Genomic DNA, 24,098 nt, shown 5'->3' on the forward strand with positions numbered 1-24,098 from the left:
CAATTTGAGCTTGTCTATATCCAATTATTTTCATAATGTGTTTTTATTGACAAATTTTGAAATATATATATATATACATACATAGACATATATATCCATTTTTAAAACTGACCATGGAACTCTTCTGAGGAAATGACTGAAAGAAAGCACTCTCATGGGACGTTAAGGAAACCATCCTATTATTGAGCTCCATCTCACCCATGGTGCATAAAAGAAAATACTTGGTCTTCATCAACTTTGCTCTTTTTAAATTTTATTTCTAAAATACTTTATTTTTGAGTTTGTAATCTGCTCATATCATTTCCTCCTCCCCTTTCCTCCCTCCAAACTTTTCCATATACCCTCTTTTTGTTTGCTTTCTAAAACACGGCCTTATTTTTAAATGTATGGCTGTCACAATCTCTTCTGTTTAGGCAAGAGACTTGAGCTGAAGATGGTAAGGAGGGGGAAGGGTGATGATCACTTATGAAGGAATAAATCTTAGAGAGCAGAAGACCTGTTATTCTAGGACCTACCAAGGAGTCAGCAACCCCCCATCAAGAAACATCATCACAATAAATGACACGATTACCTTAATTCATAGTTTCCCACACATTTTGGACTTGTGAGTATGTAAGTTGCGAGAGAGATCTAAGTTGTAAAACGTTGCTGTCCTCCTATAAATAACACTAAACGTAACACCGTTGTACTACCCAGGTGCTTTTGTGGTACTTCTAGACCCAGCTTGTTCGGGAAGTTTCTGAATTTCAAAAACTAACTTCAAACTCTTATGCCACAGCTTTCAATTTTCCTTACATGTCTTCCACCTTTTTTGTTTGTTTGTTTTAAATCTGATCTCCTGTCCCCTGCATTACAGTTTCAAATTACTAGCCATGGCACATCTGCATTCACTCTGGTTCTCTGTTTGCTGAGTGTCATTACATGTAACTGTCCAACATCCATCTCTCTTGATCCTGTCTTAGGAGTAGGGGCTGGATCTGTTGCCTTTTATGTAGGATATTAAGCTATCACATAAAGTGAGCGTCTTTTCTAGTGCCAGAATCGTGCTTTTCTCACAGAACAGTTTTTAATCATGTCACTGTGGTGTGTTTTTTTTTTTCTCTTTTTTTCTTTTTTAATCTGCAGTAACTCTAGTTCACCTTCGGACTGCACAAACTGCAGATCTTTTACATTTTAAGTGGTTTTGCCACAGTTGTAAAACAAGTGTGGATTCATATTTTGAATTAATATCCATGGGTCAGGTCATCTATTCTGTGACTTTACTACTGCTTCTGCATCCTGACCAGGTAGCCCTTAGCAACCAGATCTTTCCTGTAACCGTCTCTAGGGCTTATGGCAACTCTGCTACCAAGTTGGAAGTATGCCTGCCCGTTCCAGGACTCCATTCTGGAAAAAAAGAAATCACCGGCAGCCATCAAGGACTTCATTAATGAGACCAGTGGGAACATCAGCTCTCTTCACGGAATTGTCTCACATCTTCTTGGTGCAGCTTACCCTGCACTCCAAAGGCTTCGTCAGGTACTGCTATGACCACAACCTCACTATGATCGTGATGTCAGCACGACCAAAAAAAAAAAAATCTAAAGTATACTGATAACGAAGGGAGCGTTACATTTCGGATGAAGATACCTTAGCTGAAGTACCAAGTCTAGAGAATGTTTCAGCCTATGAAATGAGGAATAGGGAACATTAGGTTGTAAGGAACAAGAAATGTTGATAAAGAGCAGGAAGCAGTAACCATGGAGGTTCCGAGCCACTTCCTCTAACTTTTGCACTGAGTTCCTGACCTTTTTCACAAAAGCCATTCTACTGTTCCCTACAACAATACTCAGCATACTTCAGATGTACCCCTTGTTGCTGACACGGGACACTTCACCTATTATATGACTCCCAGGATGAAAGATGAAGGACGATTTTAGGCATTGAGAAAATCTGGGAAAACAACGCCTTTAGGACTGTTTCTGAGATACCAGAATGTTAATGGTGTCTTTGTGGTCACCAATTTTATACCTGAATCAAGATGTTTTTCTTCTCCATTCTTTCTTCATTGCTCACAATTTCTTTTTCCTTAGCTGCCAAAGTCAAACTAACTTTATTAACGTGAACATGTTTACCTTAAAATACTAGTGACATTTATATCGAGAGTCTTGAAACTAAATGCTGTTTCAAGAAGTGGTTTTTAATTTAAGTAAAGGAAGGTGAATTTTGAAAGTAAAAAAAAAGTTAATATTCACACCACAACTTATTTGATTAATGGGAAGGGAAGTTGATTTTTGCCCTCCTTTATCTAGTTTTCATGTTGATTTCCTGAACTTTGTTGACTCATGAATTTTTGTTCATTGTGTTCATAAAACTCTTCTATTAGAATACCTTGGGTTCCATTCACAAACTCATAAAAATGACACAAGGCCTTTCCAGCACTAACGGCAGATTCATTTCGAGCTTCCTTTATTCTAGACAGTATCCTAAGTATTTATACACACTTAACCCAGTTTCTCCAATCCTACAGGGCCTGTCACTGTCATTCCCCTTTTACAAATGAGAAGAACAAGATGTAGAAACTTTTTTTGTAATTTCCTAAGAGTTGTTTTTTTTTTTTTTTTTCTGAGATAAGGTTTCCTTGTGTAGTCTTGGCATTAGCTTTGTAGACCAGGCTTCCTCCCAACTCCTAGAAATCTGCCTGCCACTGCCTCCGGAATGCCAGCATTAAAGGCATGCGACGTCATGACTTGGCAAGGAGTGGATTTAAATCTCGACAGCCTGGCCCTGAGATAGCCTCTAGTGTATACATATCTGTGAATATCAGGTATGTGTTTTTATTAATCTTCCTTCACTGTAGGATGGAAAGCACGACCCCCCTTATTAGAATTTACCAGATGGAGGGTAACACTTCTGAGCAATAGCACTAATTAAACTATAAAAATTGGCAGATAAATAAAAAAAATCCTGCAAGGTAAATTAAGATGCTCTCAAAAGAAACTGAATAGCCTTTTCTCCCTTCTGAGGCATTTGAATTTGGGTTTGTTGAAGCTACTGCCTATGACAAAACTTGTTTGTTTGTTTAGGAGGGGTGACTATGTATCAATGCTTTGCATGAGGGCCGTTTTCTGTATATCAAATCTACACTCCAAAGAGGACACATCCATTGCTCACATGGCCTCTCACTTTGAGCATCACTCCTGGAAAGCAAGGGTGACTGGCATTCCTCAGTTGAGAAGCAACCCTGGCAAACGGAGATGACGCTCTAATAAATGCCACACTTTTATTTGTCATTTTAGGGCGTGGTTCTTTATCACACGCTTTCCTGTTAGAATTTCAGAGCCTTGGCGTTCCAGAGAAGTGATCACTCTGCTCCTCCCAATTTACTTTGTCTTTAAGACACTCAGAAGCTTATCTAAGAACCCACAGGTCTATTTCAAGAACTTCAACACTCTCTTACTGTCTAGCTCTGTTCTTTTTCTCTCTGCTCTCTTCCCCTTCTCTCTGTCTACCCTCTTAACAAGTCAAGTCCTTGACGTCAACCTCCTTTTCTTGGAAAATATAATATGTTTATAATTATAATTTATAATGTAATGTTTACGTAGTACTACATGAGAATAATAGTGAAAATCAAGCCTAGCTGAAATTATCAGTGTACAATGAGAACTAGTCTCTCCACGTCGTCATCAGCACAAACATTTTAGAATGTGAGAGACTCCAAAGGGAAGTCTTTGTTCTGCCCTAACTGTACCACCAATGAATCACTTCAGCTTCAAGCACATTGGAACAAATTGCAGGAAAGAAAGCATCAAATCTAAACTAAACAAACAAGTAAGCACATAAAAAATGATTATTTTCTAAGGATTTTTGTAAGGAATGGAGGGAGAGTTGTCAGATTGTATAGCACACACTGGAAACTACCACTTCCTGTTAGTCATTTTCACATTCTCCACTTTCTTCGATGTTCCTCATACTGGCCCAATTCTTTATACTCTCCTGGCCTCTCGTTCACCTTCTGCAGTATTCAGCCACAAGTCTTGGCAGTTCTTGCTTCCCACCCCTCCACCCCCCATTTTCCCAGCTTGCATTTTCCTCTTGTCTAAAGAGCCAGCCATCTGATGTTTGTCAGGGGTGACCCTGTGCAGCGTAATTTCATCCATTCTGATGTAGATTTGACAATTGACAAACTTCATTTCTGATTTACATGCTTCAGTGAGCTGTTTCTCCAAACTTCCTCTGGATTGGACTAATGCATATTATGTGTAGGTTACTAGAGGCAGTGAGAAATCTTAAGGGAAAGAAACTAGCTTTAAAAAGAGAACACTTAACCTATGTTTGCTTTGGTCATTATATATAACCATATGTATATAGTAGTGCCCCCTTATGCACGGTGGACACATGCCAAGATTTCCACAGAAGTTGAAAGTGCAGCTGTTAGCGAACTCTGAGTCTATGCTTATTCCTTTTACACTGCCCTGAAAACCTGGGCAGCAATGCTTCACCTTGGGCAAGATGAAGTATGGTGGTTCAAGATTTCATCACAACCTTTAGAATGATGGAAAACTTCTGAATTTTTTTTTTTTAATTTCTAGCACGCTTCATTTAGAAACCTGAGAAAGCAGTTGGCTGTGGGTGATTGAAATATAAGAAAGCAAACTGGGCAGACAAATATTTCAGAATTTGAAGTAAAGGAGAAGGAAGAAAAAAAGAAGAGGAAAATGAAGAAAAAGAAGAGGAGAGTATTTTCTCCACTGAATAATTCTTACACAGATCATGGAACTTTGGTATCTACACCCTCTGTTTACAGCTTTCTGTTACTCAAAGGATCTTTAAGGTAGGCCCTAGACTCAAAGCACTATTTCAGAATCAGAAGCAGTGCTAATTTAAGTTGGATCTTTCAGGACCCTGAGAAACTAACTCGTGCCTGTAAGGGAGAACATGTTAGTCTTTTGATTTTGAATTCTAGAGACAAATGTAAACTGCAAGACTTGGGTGTACATGTGGAATCTTAGGGAATGTAACAACTGATGTGCAAAATATGAAGTCAAATCAAATCATGGAATGTTTAATTTTTTTTGGCTTGTTTACTTTAAATCAGAGCCCAGTTTGGGAATTAACATCACATGTCTGCTTTGTTGGTCCACCCTACCTCTCCCTCATTCTCTTACTTAAATGTATAGATTGATTAAAATCTATTGTATCCACTGGGATTCATTCTTTTTTTTTTTACCCAACAGGTGACAAATCTGAGACTCTTCTGTAGGTATGAAGGTTACATGGAATAGCTACAGATATGAGTATAGAAATTTTATTGTAATAACGAATGAACACAACATGGTTTTTCTTTATGTCACAATTGCTGAACTGATTTGACGAGCTCGTTAGAAGTTTCAAAAACTTTTTTTCAGTTATAGAAACTACAGGTGGCCTTTGCAACTTATTTAAATCAAATCTTACTGATTCATTTTAATCAATGAATTTGTATTTTACAGTCTTGATATATCCCCCAATCTTATCTTCCTATATCAGCCTCCTAAGTGAGATCATTACTTGGGTTATGACACCTAGAAAAAACAGTACCAGTGAGGACAGAATTTTAATAAAAAAAAACCATATACACGATTTAAAGATAACAAATCTCTTCTTTTCCAGGTTCCACCTTATTCTGTTGCTTGCTGCTACTGGAAATTTGAGGTATACCATTTTCTATTTTTAATGCAGATGGTTAATTTTGGGCTGCACAGTCTTCACAGTTGACCTTTCTAGCAATCTCATGGGCTAGCTTGTACCAAACATAGGTAGATTTACATGTGAGCATGCACTATAATACTCAACAAAAGTAATGAGTACTGTGAAGTGGACCTTTCCTTTAAGATTACGATGAAGAAGACACGCCATGGAACCTTCTACAGTTTTAGATTTTATTTATTTATTTAGATTTAGTTTACCATCCTCAGACTGTCTTGTCTGAAAACATAATACTTATTAAAGAGTAAATTATATTTCCCATATTCATTTGTATTTCATGCAAAGCTTGAGGTCTATGTCATATCCTTTACCTTGTATTCTGTTTAGATGCAGAGACAATGGAAAGATGAAAAATTAGAAGAATGCTGAAAGCCCAAGGCTCAAACCAAATGAAAAAGCCTCAAAAGTTGGAAAGGTTTTCTATCCTTCTGAGTGCTGATGACTAACATCTGTCTCCTCATCTATGTCAGGGATGAGTTTTGTTCTTAGGAATATACATTATATCAATCCATTATATATCTTGAAACTATAATTGTCTCCTGCCAGTATTCTTTTTTCTAATAGGAATAATTCAGGTTATTTTAATGCCAGTTTTCTGCTATTCTGATAACCATTAAGATGTTTCAGATACATCCAGGTAAGCAGTTTTGTAATGTAGCATTTTCTAGCATTTTCTTTGGGGCAGACAACAGGTTATATTTTTGTTGTTGTTGTTGTTGTTGTTTTTGCACACTTTTGAGTGCTGTATTGATTAGTTGTTGAACACTTCAGATGGTTTTTTTTTACATTTTTCTTTTATTGGATTTTAATTTACATTTCAAATGCTATCCCCCTTTCCTGGTTTCCCCTCCAGAAATATCCTATCTCCCCCTGCTTCTATGAGTGTGCTCCCCCTACTCCCTCCCGCCTCCCTACCCTGGCATTCTCCTACACTGGGTCATTGAGACTTAACAGGACCAAGGATCTCTCCTCCCATTGATGCCTACCAAGGCCATCCTCTGCTACATATGCAGATGGAGCCATTGGTCCATCCTTGTGTACTCTTGGGGTGGTGGTTTAGTCCCTGGGAACGCTGGGGTGTCTGGTTGGTTGATATTGTTTTTATCCTTATGGTGTTGCAAACCCCTTCGGCTCCTTCAATCCTTTCTCTAACTCCTCCATTGGAGACCCTGTTCTCAGTTCAATGGTTAACCGTGAGCATCTGCCTGTGTATTTGTCAGGCTCTGGCAAAGCCTCTCAGGAGACAGCTATATTAGACTCTTGTCAGCATGCATTTTTGGCATCCACAATATTGTCTGGGTTTAGTGACTGTATAGGGGATGGATCCCCATGTGGGGCAGTCTCCGGATGGCCTTTCCTTCAGTCTCTGCTCCACATTTTGTCTCCATATTTCCTCCTGTGAGTATTTTTATTCCCCCTTCTAAGAAGGACTAAAGCATCCACACTTTGATCTTTCTTCTTCTTCAGCTTCATGTGGTCTCTGAATTATATCTTGGGCATTTTAAAAGGCAAGGGGTGAGGAAAAAAAGCAATGGAAGCCAGTAACTAGAAGAGTATTCAGTGGTTATGTTAGGAAAATATCTGTACACATTTTGGGGAGTGTTTGGAGTCTTTAATATAATGTATACACAAAATAGTATTATTTAAAAAAGAAAAATGCCTAAATCATGCAGTTAGGCAAATTTTATTATTGTTTTAAAGGGTTAAAAATGCAATAGTTTTACAATGGAGTATGGAAGTCTCCTCAATGACAACCCTGTATATTAATCTTAGAGATCTGTGAACTGTGTGGCAACTTGAAGGAGGCAGCCCTTAGAGAAAAATTTAACACACACACAAACACACACACACACACACACACACACACACACACACACACACACACTTTGTTCCATGAGTCCTGATTCGTATATAAAATTTGTACATCATCCTATAAGCTCTGTAGTTTGACCCCTCTGCCACGCTGTCCCACCTGATGCTCCTTTCAGAGCATGTCTTCCTTTTTACAGATTGAAGATGAAAAATGTTATGTAATTACCTCTGACGTGTCTCTCTCTGCTTTAGAACACACATCAACTTTTCTTCCATTTGTCCGGTAGGCTGGCTGCTATCTTCATCATTGGCCTTATGGTACATTGCTGGCCGGCCTCCTGCTGTAACTTAGTAGTGTTTTCATGATGGGCGAGGAAAGGCTGCATGGAAGACTGCTGAAGAAATGCCACAGTTATACTGTGTTCTGTGTGCTGCATAGCTTGGTCTGCTGTATACTGTGGACAGTACTTTGTGTACAGTACAGGTTTTGCAGGCGGTATTTATTTTGTTATTAGGGATCAAGCCAAGGGGCCTTATGCGCTGTGCATGAGAGGCATGCTGCTGATCACTGAGCTGCTAATCTCACATCCTCCCCTTGGATATCTTCTGCATGGATTCGTACTTTGAACATGATGTCCTCCTGACTCAGATCCCCGAATAGCTGGAATCTTACAAACCTGATCCATCAGCCTTGGCTGTTAAGTCCAGGACTGGGAACTGCATGAACAAGATTAAAGGACAAAACCAGCTCTCAGTGTAGCTGAGTGGACAGCTGGTTATTTGGTCTGATTGAGGAGTGCTGAGGAGACTGCTTCTTTCTTTAATGGCATGCACAAGGTACTTAGGATTCTTTCCTTAGGTTTATGCATATCTGGTGATTGAGTTTTAAATGCTGTTTTAAAATGGAAATTATTCAAGAATACATCCTGATTAGTCACTAGTCTGGAATGTAAACCAAAAGAGAAGAGAGGAGAAGAAAAACCAACTGAAATCATTATTTCCAAGTTAACTTTTCAAATAATCATAGCTTCTGTTGAGGGCTTGAGACGAAATGCTGCTTTTTTACCTGGCTTTTTGCATTCATTTCTCTTTTTGACTCTCATATCTCTGGGGAGAGATGACATAAGAGGCGCTTCTCACGCCTCCAGCTCACTGTTCACTTCACTGTTGTGGACTCTGAAGACTCAAAGACGAATAACAACAATAGTACTGAGCAAGAAAGCCCTGGTCTCTCATTCTTCAAATGGTCTCCCTTCACAGGAGTGCAGGATTCACTATAAATTCTCCTTTCCATTCACTCCCATCTCCAGTGCAGGATCTAAGGTCAATTTAAGTGGGAACATGTTAGTTACTTTTTAAAACTTGACTGTGCTATTTAAATATGAGAACAAGAGAGACTATGAAACAGTTGTGGAGTAATTGATGTTGTAAAGGCTTATTCATTTATTTTGTGTCAGAATTTTCTTCCTTTTAGATGTTGAATAATATTCTATCATATGCATATACATTCATTTACTGATTAATTTATCCATGGGCAGTTGGATTGCTTCCACCTGTTGATTATTGTAAGTTAGGTTGCTATGATTGTAGCTTATGAATGTATTATTTTGAGAAAAACAACTTAGGCATAGCTTGGAATTGTTGAATAGTACAGTAACTACAATAATTTTCTGAGCAACTGCCACACTGTTTTCCCTGCTGGATGCACCACTCTGACCAACAGTGTATAAAGGTTACAGGCTCCTGAGTCCTTGCTGTCAATTATATTCTCCCTTCCTTTCTGCCTTTCTTTGTTTCATTTCTTTCTTCTCATCTCCCTTTTGCTTTGTGATAGCATCTATGGTGTTTAAAGGGGCTATCTTTTCTTCACTCATGTGGATGCTGCAGTTCAAATGAATAGTGATTCACTACAGGTTCTTCAAGTCCCAAAATAAGGCACCATGTACTGTCACAGATTACTTATAGCATATTCGAAGAACTATTAGAAACAGCAATCAAAAGGATCTTAAAATAAAACAGACCAAGTTTTAGAAGCATTGATAGGGGAGGTTTTTATTCCTTAGTATTGTTTGGATACATAAGAATAAGACTCCGTTGATAATAATATTGTACAAAGCAGGAAATGAGTTTTTTCTTTAGATTACCTGTGGGAACAGTAAAGCTTGACCTTCATTAATATGCACACATTAGCATTATCTGATTTGCATAGGCACTAGCCCAGGTGTCTGAAAAAGCAGTCAAGAGAATAACCTCAGATCATTACAAAACTGTAGCTGTGTCTTCTCCTTCTCTCTGAGCATCTTCAGATGAACATTAATTATAACAGCACCAATTTAGACATGGCTGATTACATAATTTTGGCAAACCTGTCATTATCCATGAATATTTCATGAAAAACAGAAATGTGTACAGTGTTTCTCATATATTTATGGAGATACTTTTTTTCTTAGAGAAAAGGAAAGCCATGCTATGTTCCCAATTCTAGGGTCAAACAATCCATTTTTGGGGCATTACACCTATGGTTTCCGATACTGGGCCTAATATTGTTGGTTTTATATTTTGGCCATGATGCGGTACAGCCTCTTCGAATTAAAAGGGTATCTAATAGTCAACTTCCTGCCTTGCATTACTGAAAGGAACAAGATGCTGTGGTGACATTGCCTGAGGCAGAGCTCATCGGAGCCGGATGTCCTGCAGTTTCTTTGTACACTCTCCTTGTTTGCTCTGTGAGTTACTCATGTCACTCTGAGAAACCACTCACTGTGGAGAACTGGGCACTCTGAGACTATCCTGTGGAGAAGACAGTGACACAGCCCACTAAGAGTTGCATTTGGTCACATTTAGTGTTGCATCATGGTTTCATCTTAATTTTAATTTTATGGAAGGGTACATATACATCAGGGGTAAACAATGCTAAGCTAAGTTTAGAAATGAGTCACCATCCCAAGGAACCATACCTATTAGGTATGTCACAGGAGTCAGGCAAAGTGACCCTCAAGGATGCTAAACTATTATATCTATGACACAGTTGGCAGAGGCCATGCAGGAAAGGCTGTAGCAAGCTCGAGAGCCTCCTGGATTTGGCACACCACTTGATATGACTGTGATAGGTGTGCTCCGAAGAGGCTTGGACTCCGGGGACTTTGTGCCAGGATTGCTTCGTGCTGCTGCAATGCCTACTTCTGCTGCATCCTTCATATCTCTGACATAGCCTAGTGTTTCCTGGGTTCTAGCCCACTCTGTCGGGCAGCTCTCCTGCAGAGTCAATATGGAGAAGTATTTCCATGTAATAATGCTGTTTAGATGAATCGGTGATTTTATAGAGCGACTGATTTGGTTGAAATAATTTTAGGAAGTTAGAATAATTGATAGAAATTCTGAGGACATGGGTTTTGTTGCGTTGCCATAAAGATATAACAAAGTTACAATCAAGAATAGAGTGTGCCCTCTCCTTATTCCATTAAAAGGAGTTCACAATGAGGTTTCATATGCGACAAGCATGTAAACTGCACTTTGAAGATAACCAGGCTTGGGACAGATTTGTGATCAAGGAAAAACGTTCATTCCAGGTCACAGCCAAGGACGAGGCCACTGTTGTACAACATGATAAAGTCAGGTCATGAAATTATAAAATGATTACTTTAAACTTATAATGAGTTTATAGAATGTGATACACTCAAAAGGCTCCTTTGAACTTATTATCACCAGTCCTGTTGTAATTTCTGCTTGTGTAACATTTTATCTGTTTGGTAAGTTTTCTTATATTTAGAACATTTGTCTGAAAAGCTATAAAAAAAACTTAAAGCAAAAATAAAGGGTGTTTGGAGCCCTCTTTCACTCTTTCAATGGATGCATTGAGTGTGTGTGTGTGTGTGTGTGTGTGTGTGTGTGTGTGTGTGTGTGTGTGTCTTTTTTTCTTTTAGGTTCATGAAGAGTTAACGACCTCTGAGTCTCTTGCTGGCTGGCCACTCTACCCTGGCCCCTAAGTTAAAGAGCTCAGCGTTTTCTCCCTGGTTCACAGAAAGTACCAACCTGAGTAACTAAGTTTCTTTTAGGTCACAGAGAGGACCAGCCCAAGTGACTAAGTTTCTTTTTCCAGCCCCCTGCTGCCATCAGCTCTGGGACCGGAAGAGTAAAGAGATTTCAGAATTTCTCCACAGTTACAAGCAGTGCTTGTTTTGAACCCTCAGAGTGATCAGCTCTTACTCCCTACCCTGCTTTTCATTCTAGTCACCTGCTTGATCAACAAAGGCCCCAAATCGGCCAGGTGTCAAAGCTGGTCTTTGATGCATACTGGCTTTCAAACATTGATGGACATCAGTTCTGTATGGGGTGTGTGGAAGCATACACTGCTGCACAGGTCCATTCTCAAACCCACTGATTCAGAAGCTATAAGGATGGGAGCAAAAAGTATATTTAAAGCATTCCCAATGGCACCTTCTTGGATACAAACTCTGAAAATGGTTTACTGAGCTGACTGGCGACACAGTTCCCGCTCCTCATAAGGTTGAAGCAAGAGTATTAACTTGAACCTTGAGGCTTATTTAGGCTACAGAATAAGTTCCAGGCCAGTCTGAGCAACTTAGTGAAACTGTGTTGGAAATATAAATCAAAAGAGATCTGGAGATACCCTGTGTGCTTTGAATTCACAGTGCTCTAGGCTCAATCCTTAGAAACGCACACACACACACACACACACACACACACACACACACACACACACACTCACACACACACACATATACACACATACACACACACATACACACACAAAAAAACCCACACAAATGCACACATACAGAGACAAGAGACAGAGACACAGAGACAGACAGAGATAGAAAGAGAGGAAGGGAGGAAAAGAGAGAAGGAAGAAGGAAGACTAGATGAGACCATTTTTGAGATGATAGGGGCTATTTCCAGTACATTGATAAGGAAAATGTGATGGGAATGTAAAAATTAAGTAAATTATAAACAAAACACAACTAAAATATCTAGAGTACAAGAAGAGTATATACAACTTCTTGGTGACATTTTAAATAATGTAATAAAGGAAAATATTTAAAATAGCTTTTTCATAAAATAGTTCTTTTGATTTTTAAAAATGATAGTTCTCCATTATGGACTGCTTTATGGGATTTTTCTTAATAGTTTGACTGTGAAAGCGCTTTCATGTAAGAAGTGATAGCCTTGCTTCTGAATGTGTCTTTGCATTTCTGCAGGGAAGAGGAGAAGCAGTGACTTGCAGTAGTCAAGAAAAGATGATGAGGAGATGAAACATGCCAGCCCAGATATAGTAGGAATGGCTAGAAGGAAGCAGACAGTGGGCCAGGTTTGCTCATTAATTTCCTGATGGTCTCAGTAAATATTGACAATGGAAAGCCATTTACAAACACTGGTGCTATCATTGGAAGAGAGCAGCCATGCGTTATTATCTGTATGGTTATGTTGGTAATGGACACACGGAATGACAATGACGCCAGATCTTTCACAACAAAAGTCTTATGGCGAGGGTTCGGATCAGTAGCAATCAGTTCAGGTCAGTGGAACAGGGTTGATGGTCTGTGTGTTTTAAGTTTTGCTTAGTTTAAAACAGTGAGCCGCTTGCTTTACTGAGATAGCATCTCGCTGTGTCACTCAGGCTGGCCTCAGACTCTTGCTCTTCCTGCCTCGGCTTCCTATGTGCTGAGATTACAGATGTGGGCCACCACATTATTTTTCTTAAGTAAGATTTAATCACTTGAGATTTAAAGGAGTTTTAAGATCTTATTAATTAATGCAGTACTTATTAGCAACTACAATTTAGTAATCTGAAAACACATAAATAGAAAAAATTGATAAAACACTATCATATATTGTCTTAATGAATGTCTTAATAAATAGAAAATCCTTATTTGTACACAATCAATATTAACATTGTAGTTCATTACTTTTTCACCTTTATCAGATTTCCTACATTGCTTACGATGAATATTATTGTAAATCCTATTTAAATTGCTAAAAATAAAATAAAAAAGCCTGAATGTGAAATAGATGCATACATTTTTTTATAAAATAAAGGAATTTCATAGTTTATACTTGTTCATGTTTGCATGGATGAGTGAGTCCCGCCTTATGAATTAGGGGATGGCTACAGAACTGCTCTAGTATGATTCAGTTTTAACATACAATTGTCATTATTCAGTCTCACTCTTCACATACTAGAATATTGCCCATATCCTGTTCCTGCTGGATACCCCTTTACCTACCCTTTACCTACAGGGTGGCTTTGATGGGCTCTGAAATCAAGCTTTTGTAGTTCAAATCTCAGCTCTGCCTGTAATTAGGTTTTGTCTTTGAGGTAAAATTATTCTTTGTAAGCCTGAGTTCACTAACCTGTATAAGAGAGAATCCAGTAGCTGGACCTGGATTGATGGGAAGGTCTGAAACCCACGTAAATTAATTATGTATCCCGATCAATCTATAAAGTTCCAGAGAGGATGGCTCACCTTTGAAGAAGCAGCTGAAGTTTACGTTACAGAAGGGAGGTGTTGTATTTTATAAAAAAGAAAAGGAAACCAGGAATATGTTTGACATGATGTGGGGGAGAGAGAATGCCTCTGTGGGCCCATGCTAAGCCATCCCTTCCCCTGAGTTACTAACCATAGGACATTGTATGGAATAAAGTTTATTTAGGGTATGGGGAAGGGATTTGAGAAGGAAGTAGAGACAAGAGAAAGGCAGAGAGAGAGAGGAGAGAGAGAGAGTGAGAGAGAGAGGGGGGGGGAACATGCAGTGAAAGAGGGAGGAGGGAGCAAACAGCTCCTTTTATGATGTGTTAGCCATACCTGGCTGTTGCCAAGTAACTGTGGGGCAGAGCCCAGAAGGAATAGTAACAGGAGGTTCAAATATACACCAAGTTTGGGTTAGCTAAATCCTGAACACCCTTGGTTAGAAATTTGGTCTCGAACCATTTTGCCACTTTGAAATTTCTTTGAATTGAGGACCTCATTGTACTGAAAGCCCATTCATCCATTTAGGTAGCAATTGTCTCAAACTGGCATTGGTTCTGACCTAAGCTAACTGGACTTGGTTTTAGTTGGTGTTTTTAATTATCTGAGGTATTTTGAAGTCAGCTGAATGTTCTTCACTCAATGAACTATTGAAAACGATTGACATGGCCGGTATTTAGCCACCAAACAAACAAACAAAAAAGTTGTTCTAGTTTGGGTGGGTTTTGCATGTAAGACCATTAAAAAAAATCTGTCCATGGTAACTGTGATTGTAGTGTGACAGTGGGAGTTACAAGGGTATTTGAAGGAAAATTGTGATGGTCTGTTTGCTTTATAAATCATTTATTTTAATTTTATGTGTATACATGTTTTGTCTGGATATGTATGCACTCTATGGTGCCCACAGAGGCCAGAAAGGAGTGTCAGATGCCCGGGTCTGGAGTTACAGAAAGGTATGAGTTACTATTTGGGTGCTGGTAACTGAATCCAGGTCTTCTCCAAGGGCAGTGGCTGCTCTGAATTACTTAGCGTCGCTCTACCCCCTTGTTTATTTTTATATTGAAGAATAAAAACTAAAATGCAAGTCTAAATTATCAGAAGAAACTTAATTTATGTCCTAATTAAAAACATCTAGGTTAGAGTTTGCATATGATTGTGCTAATTCTTGGGATTTAGAATGCACAGAGAAATAAACCAAAGCTGTTGAAGGACTAACTTTACTATCATGATTTTAAATGAGAACAATAGAGCATCCATCCTTTCTCACTTGACTTTTGTATCATGCTCACAACGAAGGTTAACGTGACAAAATGATCAAGTGCCCCTTTAAACCCTATTTTTAAGGAATTTTTATTGGATATTTTTTATTTACATTTTAAATGGTATCCCCTTTCCTGTTTTCCCAGCCATAAAACCCCTATCCCACCCCTCCCCCTTCTTCTCTGAGGATGTTCTCCCAACCACCCACCAACCCTGACATTCCCCTACACTGGGACTTTGAGTATTGGCAGGAACAAAGGCTTCTTCCATTGGTGCCCAACAAGGCCATCCTCTGCTACATATGCAGCTGGAGCCATGGGTCAGTCCATGTATAGTCTTTGGGTAGTGGTTTAGACCCTGGGAGCTCTGATTTGTTGGAATTGTTCTTATGAGGTTGCAAACCCCTTCAGCTCCTTCAATCTTTCCCTAACTCCTCCAGTGGAGACTCCGTTCTCAGTTCAATGGTTGTCTGCGAGCATTCGCCTCTATATTTGTCATGCTCTGGCAGAGCCTCTCAGGAGACAGCTATATCAGGCTCCTGTCAGCAAGCACTTTTTGGCATCCGAAATATTGTCTAGTTTTGGTGGCTATATGTATATGGGCTGGATCCCCAGGTGGGACAGTCTCTGGATGGCCTTTCCTTCAGTTTCTGCTCCAAACTTTGTCTCCATATTTCCTCCTATGCATATTTTTCCCCTTCAGAAGGACTGAAGCATCCACACTTTGAATTTTTTTAAAAATGGCTTTAGCTGTTGTCAGGCTTCAGTTACATGATGTTTCAGAACATCATGGAAGCCTATAACTTAAAAATGATTTGTAATTTAACTGATAACCATACCATGTCATAGCTTCTTCTAAGAAAATGGTGAACACATTAAAATAATGTATAGGATAGGAGTTAATGAGTTGATGCCAAGTGAAAATGAGGGTGGTTTGTTTGTTTGTTTGTTTTTGTTTGCTTTTCAGTGCTAGGTTCGTTGTATGGGGACTCTAAAATCATACTTGTTCTGATCTGTTTTTCTGTTGGGATTATAAAAGAGTGATCAAGACATGTAGGGAAGAAAGAGTTTATTTCAGTTTATAAACTAGAGTCTATCATGAAGGGAAGCCAAGGCAGAAAGGAATTCAAGGCATGGGTTTGAGGCAGGAGCTGAAGTAGAGGCCAAAAAGGAATGGTGCTTACTGTCTTGCTCTCCATGGTTTTCTCAGCTTGCTTATTTATACAGAACAACTGAGCAGGGGTGGCCCCACCACAGAATACCAGGCTCTCCCACACCAATCATTCATCAAGGAAATGCCCCAGTAGACTGACCCACAAATCAATCTGATAAAGAAAACTCCCTCAATTGAAGTTTATTCTCCCAAAGTGACTCTAGTTTGTGTCAAACTGACAAAACCTAATTGGCACAATAATAAATATGTAAGTAACAAACATGCAATGTATGGATTTCACTGCATATTCAGATATGACAGAAGACCCATGTCTTTGGCCTACTTAATGTGATAGTTCATAAAATTACCCCCAGGGGTGGTAAAAAAAATAAAAATACCCCTATTACCTATGTCCTAGTTTCGCCCTTATAGTTTTGTCTTCCAAAATTAAGTTTCATCATCACATTCTCAAACCAAATGCTTCCAAAGTAAAAGGATGCCCGCCTGGGTAGAGCTCCTAGTTTTAATAGCCTGGCATATATCTAAAGCTTGATGTGTTTTCTGGAGTGAGAACACTGAAGTTCTCAATTGACACATTCTTACTCAATTCCATGATATTGCAAATAGTTCTATTGGTTGCCCTGCTATGACAACAGGATTTCCACTTTCCTTCTTATTTTCTCTTGTATTGTTCTCATACGAAGGACAACTGTTCTCATACAGAGGTATTTTCATGAATACAGTCTCTAGTGGCTGCTTTAGTAGATAGACACCTGGCATCTAACCCGAAGATTTTATTTTAGTTGCCTTCCCTGTGTATTCATTGGTAGGAAAAGCCACCTGTAAAGGGATTTATTCATTATTCTTTGAGTCGGCTTCCCTTTAACTTAGGCCTTGTGTCTACCAGCAAGATGTGTTTTGCTAGTTTTTTTTCTGTTCCTGTAGCCATTTGAGTAATAGTTTTAGCTTTGTGTCACAATTCTCCTAGTGGCTTTTTTACAATTTCCCCCTATAACTATAGGAGCATCACGTATGTAGATTTTCAACTTCAGAATGACATAATTTATGGAGATTGTCCTGTGTAATGCATGATGCTAGGCAGCAGACCTTGCCAGTAGCCACCATACCTATAGAATATTTCTATGGCTACCCAAAATGTCTCCAGATTTATTCCAATAACCCACTCAGGCAAAACAGCCCTTTGCTAGGATCCAGTCTTGGATCTGTAACAAGACTGAGAATTCCTGTCTGTGACATCAAAATATATTTAGATTCCATTCTCCATTCACTTTTCAACACTTCCATTTCCCATCTTTGTTCCTCCCACAATCACTTCTTACCTGTGTCCTATGATAAAGTCCTAACCAGGCTTCTGACATCTGTCCACTTTATACTTTTGTCTTTTAAGTTTTTCCCAATCTAGCATCCAGGATGATTCAGTCAAAACATGTAATTTTTCTGTTTACATCTTTCCCGTGACTCCTCATTTCCTTTGAAATAAAATGACCTTTGAGGTAAGGGCACAATAATAGTACATCAGAACCTATGTCATATATTTCTACCTCTGTTGGAAATGGGACCAGTAAAGGAGATACAAGCAGGAGGATCAACAAAATGCCTCTGAGAAAGCTCAGAACTTTCTAGAAATTGTTGTTAAAGTTATCTAGAGAACTAATTTTGCCATAGAGATAAATGGCACTGATTATACTTCTCTTAAATAGTCTTCCAGTCAAGTCATCAAACTGCTCATTAAATCTTACATAACCTTTACCTCTACCTGTAAATTAAGTCCTACCTTGTAAGGATGAGGATTTATTAACAGTTTATTTAAATCAAACCAGCAGGTTCTAGATGCAAATCCACGTGTTCTACATTTTTAAAAAAATTTTATTGGTTATTTTATTTATTTACATTTCAAATTTTATCCCTTTTCTTGGTTTCTCCTTCAAAAAGCCCCTATCCCACCCCCACTCCCACTCCCCCTGCTTCTATGAGGGTTCTCCCTCACCCACCCACCCACTCCTGCCTCATTGTCCTATCCCTATGCTGGAGCATCCAGCCTTCACAGGAACAAGGGCCTCCTCTCCCATTGATGCCAGAATAAGGCAGTCCTCTGCCACATATACAGCTGGAGCCATGGGTCCCTTCATGTGTAGTCTTTGGTTAGCGGTTTAGTCCCTGGGAGCTTTGGGGAGTCCAGTTGGTTGATATTGTTGTTCTTATGGGGTTGCAAACCCCTTCAGCTCCTTCAATCCTCTCTCTAACTCCTCCAATAGGGATGCCGTTCTCAGTTCAATGGTTGGCTGTGAGCATCTGCCTCTGTATTTGTCAGGCTCTGGCAGAGCCTCTCACGAGACAGCTATATCGGGCTCCTGTCAGCAAGTGCTTCTAGGCATCTGAAATATTGTCTGGGTTTGGTGGCTGTATATGAGATGGATCCCAAGGTGGGGCAATCTCTGGATAGTCTTTCCTTCCTAAAAATTGTTTTTAAACAACAATAATATCGGTAAAAGTAGAAACTTCAAGGGAAACTATGCTGAGATAATTTTTATTTAGATTTGTGTAGTATGAGGAGCCATTTCATACAAGCTTTTCTGTAATATTCAAGAGTATCTTCCAGGGTAGTTCAGTAACTTGGCACTTTAAAATAATGTAAGTTCATAATTTAAAAGCACACTCTGTGAATATTAGAAACAGGTTAAAAAGATAAAGCATTGGGGAAATCACTACCAGAACGAAGAAATTTCTTTTCCCAAGATCTCAAGGTAATAAGATCCTAAGGACAGAGGAAGCATAAAGGACAGCCAGAGGTGGCAACGGTACAAAAAGTTGTCACTTTTGAAAGAAAAAAAAAAGTTAGCAATCTGTTAGAATACAGAAATGGCAGTGGCCCCTCCCACAACTTGAAAGATCACATGTAGCTCTGCTAGTCTGCTTCTGTCTCTCCATATGGGAAAAAATATAAGTAACTGGATAATTTTCCGTCAGAAGAAGGCATAAATCCTAAAAGAATAAGTTATCAGAAGGCATAAAGATGCTGAATATGTTCTAAATGGGAGTGCAGATATGAAAATACGTAGCCAATTTCTTTTGGAGCTGTGTGTAATCGGGTGGAATTAAGCAAAAGCAAACTGGAAAGCAAAATATCCCAGAGAACATTTTGATGACAAATGGAAATAACTTATTGCATAGCAAGAGCCCTGGAACAGAGCAGAATATGAAACTGAACTAAGAATATCCAGTAAAGCTTCCCAAGGGTACAGCACTTCAACAAGAGATCGTTCCCAGGCTTCCTGGCACATCACGCACTGCTATTTTTGCAGGAGTTTGGTGAAAGCATTAATTTTTTTTTTACTTTGACTATCTGTTTCTTGGACATCACACTTCTCTTGGGAGAGGATACAGGATAAGCTGACAGAGCATGTTGGCACATTCACGCTTAATGTTAATCCCCCACTAGAAACTGGGCTTATTTTTTCCCCATGGTTTTGGCTTAGAATACTGTCTTTGCAGCCATAGAAAATAATGGCATGTTTCACAGACGGTTGCAAAGGTAAACTTCCTCCAATAACATTTTAGAAACTGGATTATTAAATTAAAAAAAATGTAATCTAATAAAAGGCATGGTCCAGGAAGACATTTGTTAAATGCATTCATTAATAAAAACACATTTTCCTCACCCCAGAGACCTCATAAATGGTGCTATGGTCTCCGTCTAGCCGGCCAAAGTTATTTAATTCGCAATGCAGTTGAAACTGAATGTCCTATAAATCAGATACATTATGGGTTAAGAGGGCCTTTGGGGAGACTGAGTTTGGAGGTACTGAGAGAAAGAACCTAGGAATCTGATTGCTACTATATAAATTGTTTTGGAGACAATTGAATTTCAAGTCAGGACTCAGGATGCCAAGACCTTAAGTACCATGTGTTCTAGGAAATGGAGGGACTAGGGTAGAAAAAAGGAAGGACTTGGATGAGAAAATTTTCTTACGGGACTGTAAGGGACAAGAGGAGTTCACAAACTCTTTTTTTTTTATCAGCCTGAGGGTGAAGAGGTTCTTTTCTCTCCCCTCCGGGAAGTCCCTAGGAGGGATTCTCACTCTTCTTCCAAGCTCTCTCAGAAATTGCTGCTTTATTCTAGGCCCATAGTCCTCTGCATAGCCTCTGCAATTCTGCATGTCATCCTGCGAGGCACAGACTGTGCTTTGTTCCTGGTTATCTTTTCCAGGAGGTTTGAAAGACAGGAGATTCGGAAGATACATTGTTTCTCTCGGGGTGCTGATAGCCCTGGAAAATAGAGACAGTGTCCACCAAAGCTGGGGGTGGGCGTGCATATTCAGCTACTCTCCTTAACAGCTCTATGGGAACTGGGACTCTGAGTTCAAATGCGAACCCTCTCCTGACTAGTGCTATGGTCCTGAACAGTACAGTCTTTGTCATCTACCTTCATCCACCAGAGTATGGCACACTAACTTGTTAACATGTATTAGCTTATTGCTTTTTAATAAAGTCCATCCATTTTTACTGTGCTTGTGATCTAGGCTTATTTTAAATGTAACACCTGTTTCTTACGGATAATAGTTTGTTCACTTACATCCTGAATTATTAACCTCTCCCCAGTTAGAACGGCTGTTAGCAACCAGACAAAAAAGTAAATGCTAGCAAGGAGGTTGAGATAAACCAGTGTAAATTACTCCAGGCCTGAGAAAGAGTTTGGAGGCTCCTCAAAGATTAAAAATAGATCTGCCTAATTTGATGTAGTACCAAACTGATAAAGATCCAGGGGAAATGGTGCCAGCATAGAACAAAGAAAACTACTCTGTTGCCTTTATTATGTCAGAAGTCACAGTAAATAATATATGAAATCTAACTAGATTTCTCTCAGTCAATGAATGCATGTGTAAAGAGACACAATAGTGTAGTAGTCAACCTTAAAGAATCTTGTCATTTGTACCAATATGGGCCATTATTGTAATAAGCCAGACACAGACGGTCATGCATCACACTTTCTCATATATAGAAGCTGGAATAAAAGCTAACAAGAGTGTTTGGTAGTGATTAGTAAATTTGTGGGAGGGTTACATTAAGGGGGTGGTAAGTTTTCTCAATACAGTTGTAGAGAAGGAATAAGTCCTGGTGTTTGGTAGCACAGTGAGAAGGCTATTGTTTGAAGTAACCTACCGTAGATTTTATGAAGATCAGGATGGGAAAAGCTCAAAGGCTCCAAATACAAGTGTAAATGAAATGCAAACCAAGGGGCAAGTGATTACTCCAATTCGATTAGTGATTGAAGTATATATTTACCACACTGAATCCCACTAATTGTATAGTTAGCGTGTGTGTGTGTGTGTGTGTATGTGTGTGTGTGTGTGTGTGACACATGTGTTGCGGGAAGTGGAGTCAGCTCAATAGACTATACTTAGAAAATAATAAATTAAAGGATGTTATGTGGAATTAGGTGTATGCCTTAGAAAAGTCCTTCAAATGAAGGTTAGGAATTAACTGAGAATGTTGATTTTTATGCCACGTGAAATTGTTTTTTGTATAATTTCTTCTAAGTTTCATACATGGGAGTCTGGTTTTTTTTTTTTTAATGTGGTTTACTGTTTTTCATTTCTGTATTTGAGGAAGTAAAAAGAAAAAAAAGTGAAACACCTCTGGGGCTGTGATTTAAAATTTGTGCAGTGACTGAAGAACAGTCCTCTTGATCCAGCAGATCCTTTGAACTTGCTGTGTTGTTGGGAGTGCATTGTTTCATAGCTTTCCTGATGGGTATCCCACAGGACAGAATGGCCTGTCCTGACTTAGTCCTGCCTACCTCAACTTAATAGTGTCAAATGCACAGGGCCCACATTTGATGCCTTTTAAACATTTTGTGATTCACTTTGCATATACATTTTAGTTTTTGTTGTGAGATGGCATGTGCCACACTCATTTTCTTTCCTACCTTACAGCTTATGTAGTAGGCCTGTAGAAATCTCTTGTTGTTGAAATGGCTTTCTCTGCAGCTGCTCCAGGTTTGGGATTAGACAAGCTGCCCAGGATGCCTAGCTGCATCTCTAGGTTCTGGAGACTAATCACGCAGCGTTAATGCCTTCCCCACAATGGCAATGGATTCGGCTTAAACCCTGGAGCTCCATACACATGCGTCCTTCCTAAAGTCTGTCCTAGCAGTGTGATCAGTATTTCATGCAGGTTACACCGATAACAGTGTATCATGTACTATTTTCTCACAAAAAATATAAACAAGTGTCTCACCAAGTGAGCATCCTTTAACCAATTACAACTCTTCTTTTTTTTTTTTAAAAAAATAAAAATCAAGATTACAATGAATAACACATTCAAATAAGTTCTTTAAAGGATTTGATAATTGAAGATGTCAAGATAATTATCACTTCATTTTATAGGATTGTCAGATAAATTAGAGTCATCTTTGACACCCAGAGATTACAGAAAACAACTTAGAAAAATCATTTTAAAAGTATGCTTTTACCCCTTTCCCTCAATTGGGCTGCCTTGTCTAGCTAGCTTCAAGAGATGTTTCTAGTCTCACTGCAATTTGATATGCCAAGGCTGGTTGATATCCACTGGAGGCCTCCTCTTTCCTGAGTAGAAGAAAAGGAGGAAGGAGAGGAGGTGAAGGGAGGGACTAGGAGGAGAGCAGGTCCTGGAAGCTTCAATCCAGATGTAAAGTAAACAAATGATTAATAAAAAAATTATATATATATATATATATATATATATATATATAAATGTATGCCTTTGCATAAGCTTAGGTGTTCAAGTCTGATCCTGTAAACTGAGCATTCACATTCAGGGCTGAGGTATTACCCGGTTTAGAGTGGCTGACAAGCATATGCAAGGCTGTGAATTTGATATCTAGCATCACCACAGGCAGGTAGAGACAGACAGACCAACATAGACTCAAACTGTATACACATAATTATTATAGAATGATGACAAATCGAGACTTACAATGTCTAACAACAGTAGAAAACATTTAATAATAATAAAAATAGATGGAATATTTTAACTATCAAACAAGTGGTAAATATTATACACATTGTATCTTAGTATTTACAATGATCATTTATCTGTTATTTACAAACAGAGCAATTGAGTAACTTGCTCAGGTTCACATAGTTAATATATAATAGGTTTTTAATCTATTACACTTGACCCTCACAATTAGAAAATGGTAACATTTGGCATCTCTCTGGTTTTCAGCAAAAATGGTGATTTCTCTGCTCTGGTCTTTGAAATTATCCCAGAAACCAAATCTAAAGGAGCAATTTGCATTTCCCCTATTTCATTCATTTAACCCGGCACTACTCATGGAAAAGAAAACAAATTATGCATATGCTGGGAACTGGCTTGTTAGGAACCCATTAACTTTTAATTTTTAGCTGTCAAGATTTTAAACACGGAGGTTATTAGGTTAAACCTATCACTTAAGAAAATTATAGCTGGCCCGCAGCAGCTCTCACCCAACCGCCAGGTCAGGTGGGCACTCCTGAGGCTGCAGAGCAGAAGAGACCACCAACACTGCTCACCCCTGCCCACATCCCTGGCCCAAGAGGAAACTGTATAAGGCCTCTGGGCTCCCGTGGGGGAGGGCCCAGGAGCAGCAGGACCCCTGCCTGAGACACCTCCAGAACC

At 39.0% G+C, this 24,098-nt stretch overlaps 1 long non-coding RNA gene across 3 annotated transcripts in view; it reads left to right on the forward strand.

The window, feature by feature from the left end:
* The window catches only part of LOC120102155 (uncharacterized), a 32,730-nt gene extending 21,359 nt beyond the window's left edge, over positions 1 to 11,371 (forward strand). For 2 of the 3 annotated variants that reach the window (XR_015685949.1, XR_015685951.1), the window contains 3 exons: positions 1,328 to 1,518; positions 4,572 to 5,673; positions 6,055 to 11,371. This is a non-coding gene — a long non-coding RNA (uncharacterized LOC120102155). The remainder of the gene's footprint in view (positions 1 to 1,327; positions 1,519 to 4,571; positions 5,674 to 6,054) is intronic. The other variant, XR_015685950.1, reaches the window with a different exon arrangement.
* The last annotated feature ends 12,727 nt before the right edge of the window (positions 11,372 to 24,098 follow it).

This window comes from Rattus norvegicus, chromosome 4, assembly GCF_021556685.1.
Source record: "Rattus norvegicus strain SHRSP/BbbUtx chromosome 4, alternate assembly SHRSP_T2T, whole genome shotgun sequence".
Lineage (NCBI taxonomy): Eukaryota > Metazoa > Chordata > Mammalia > Rodentia > Muridae > Rattus > Rattus norvegicus.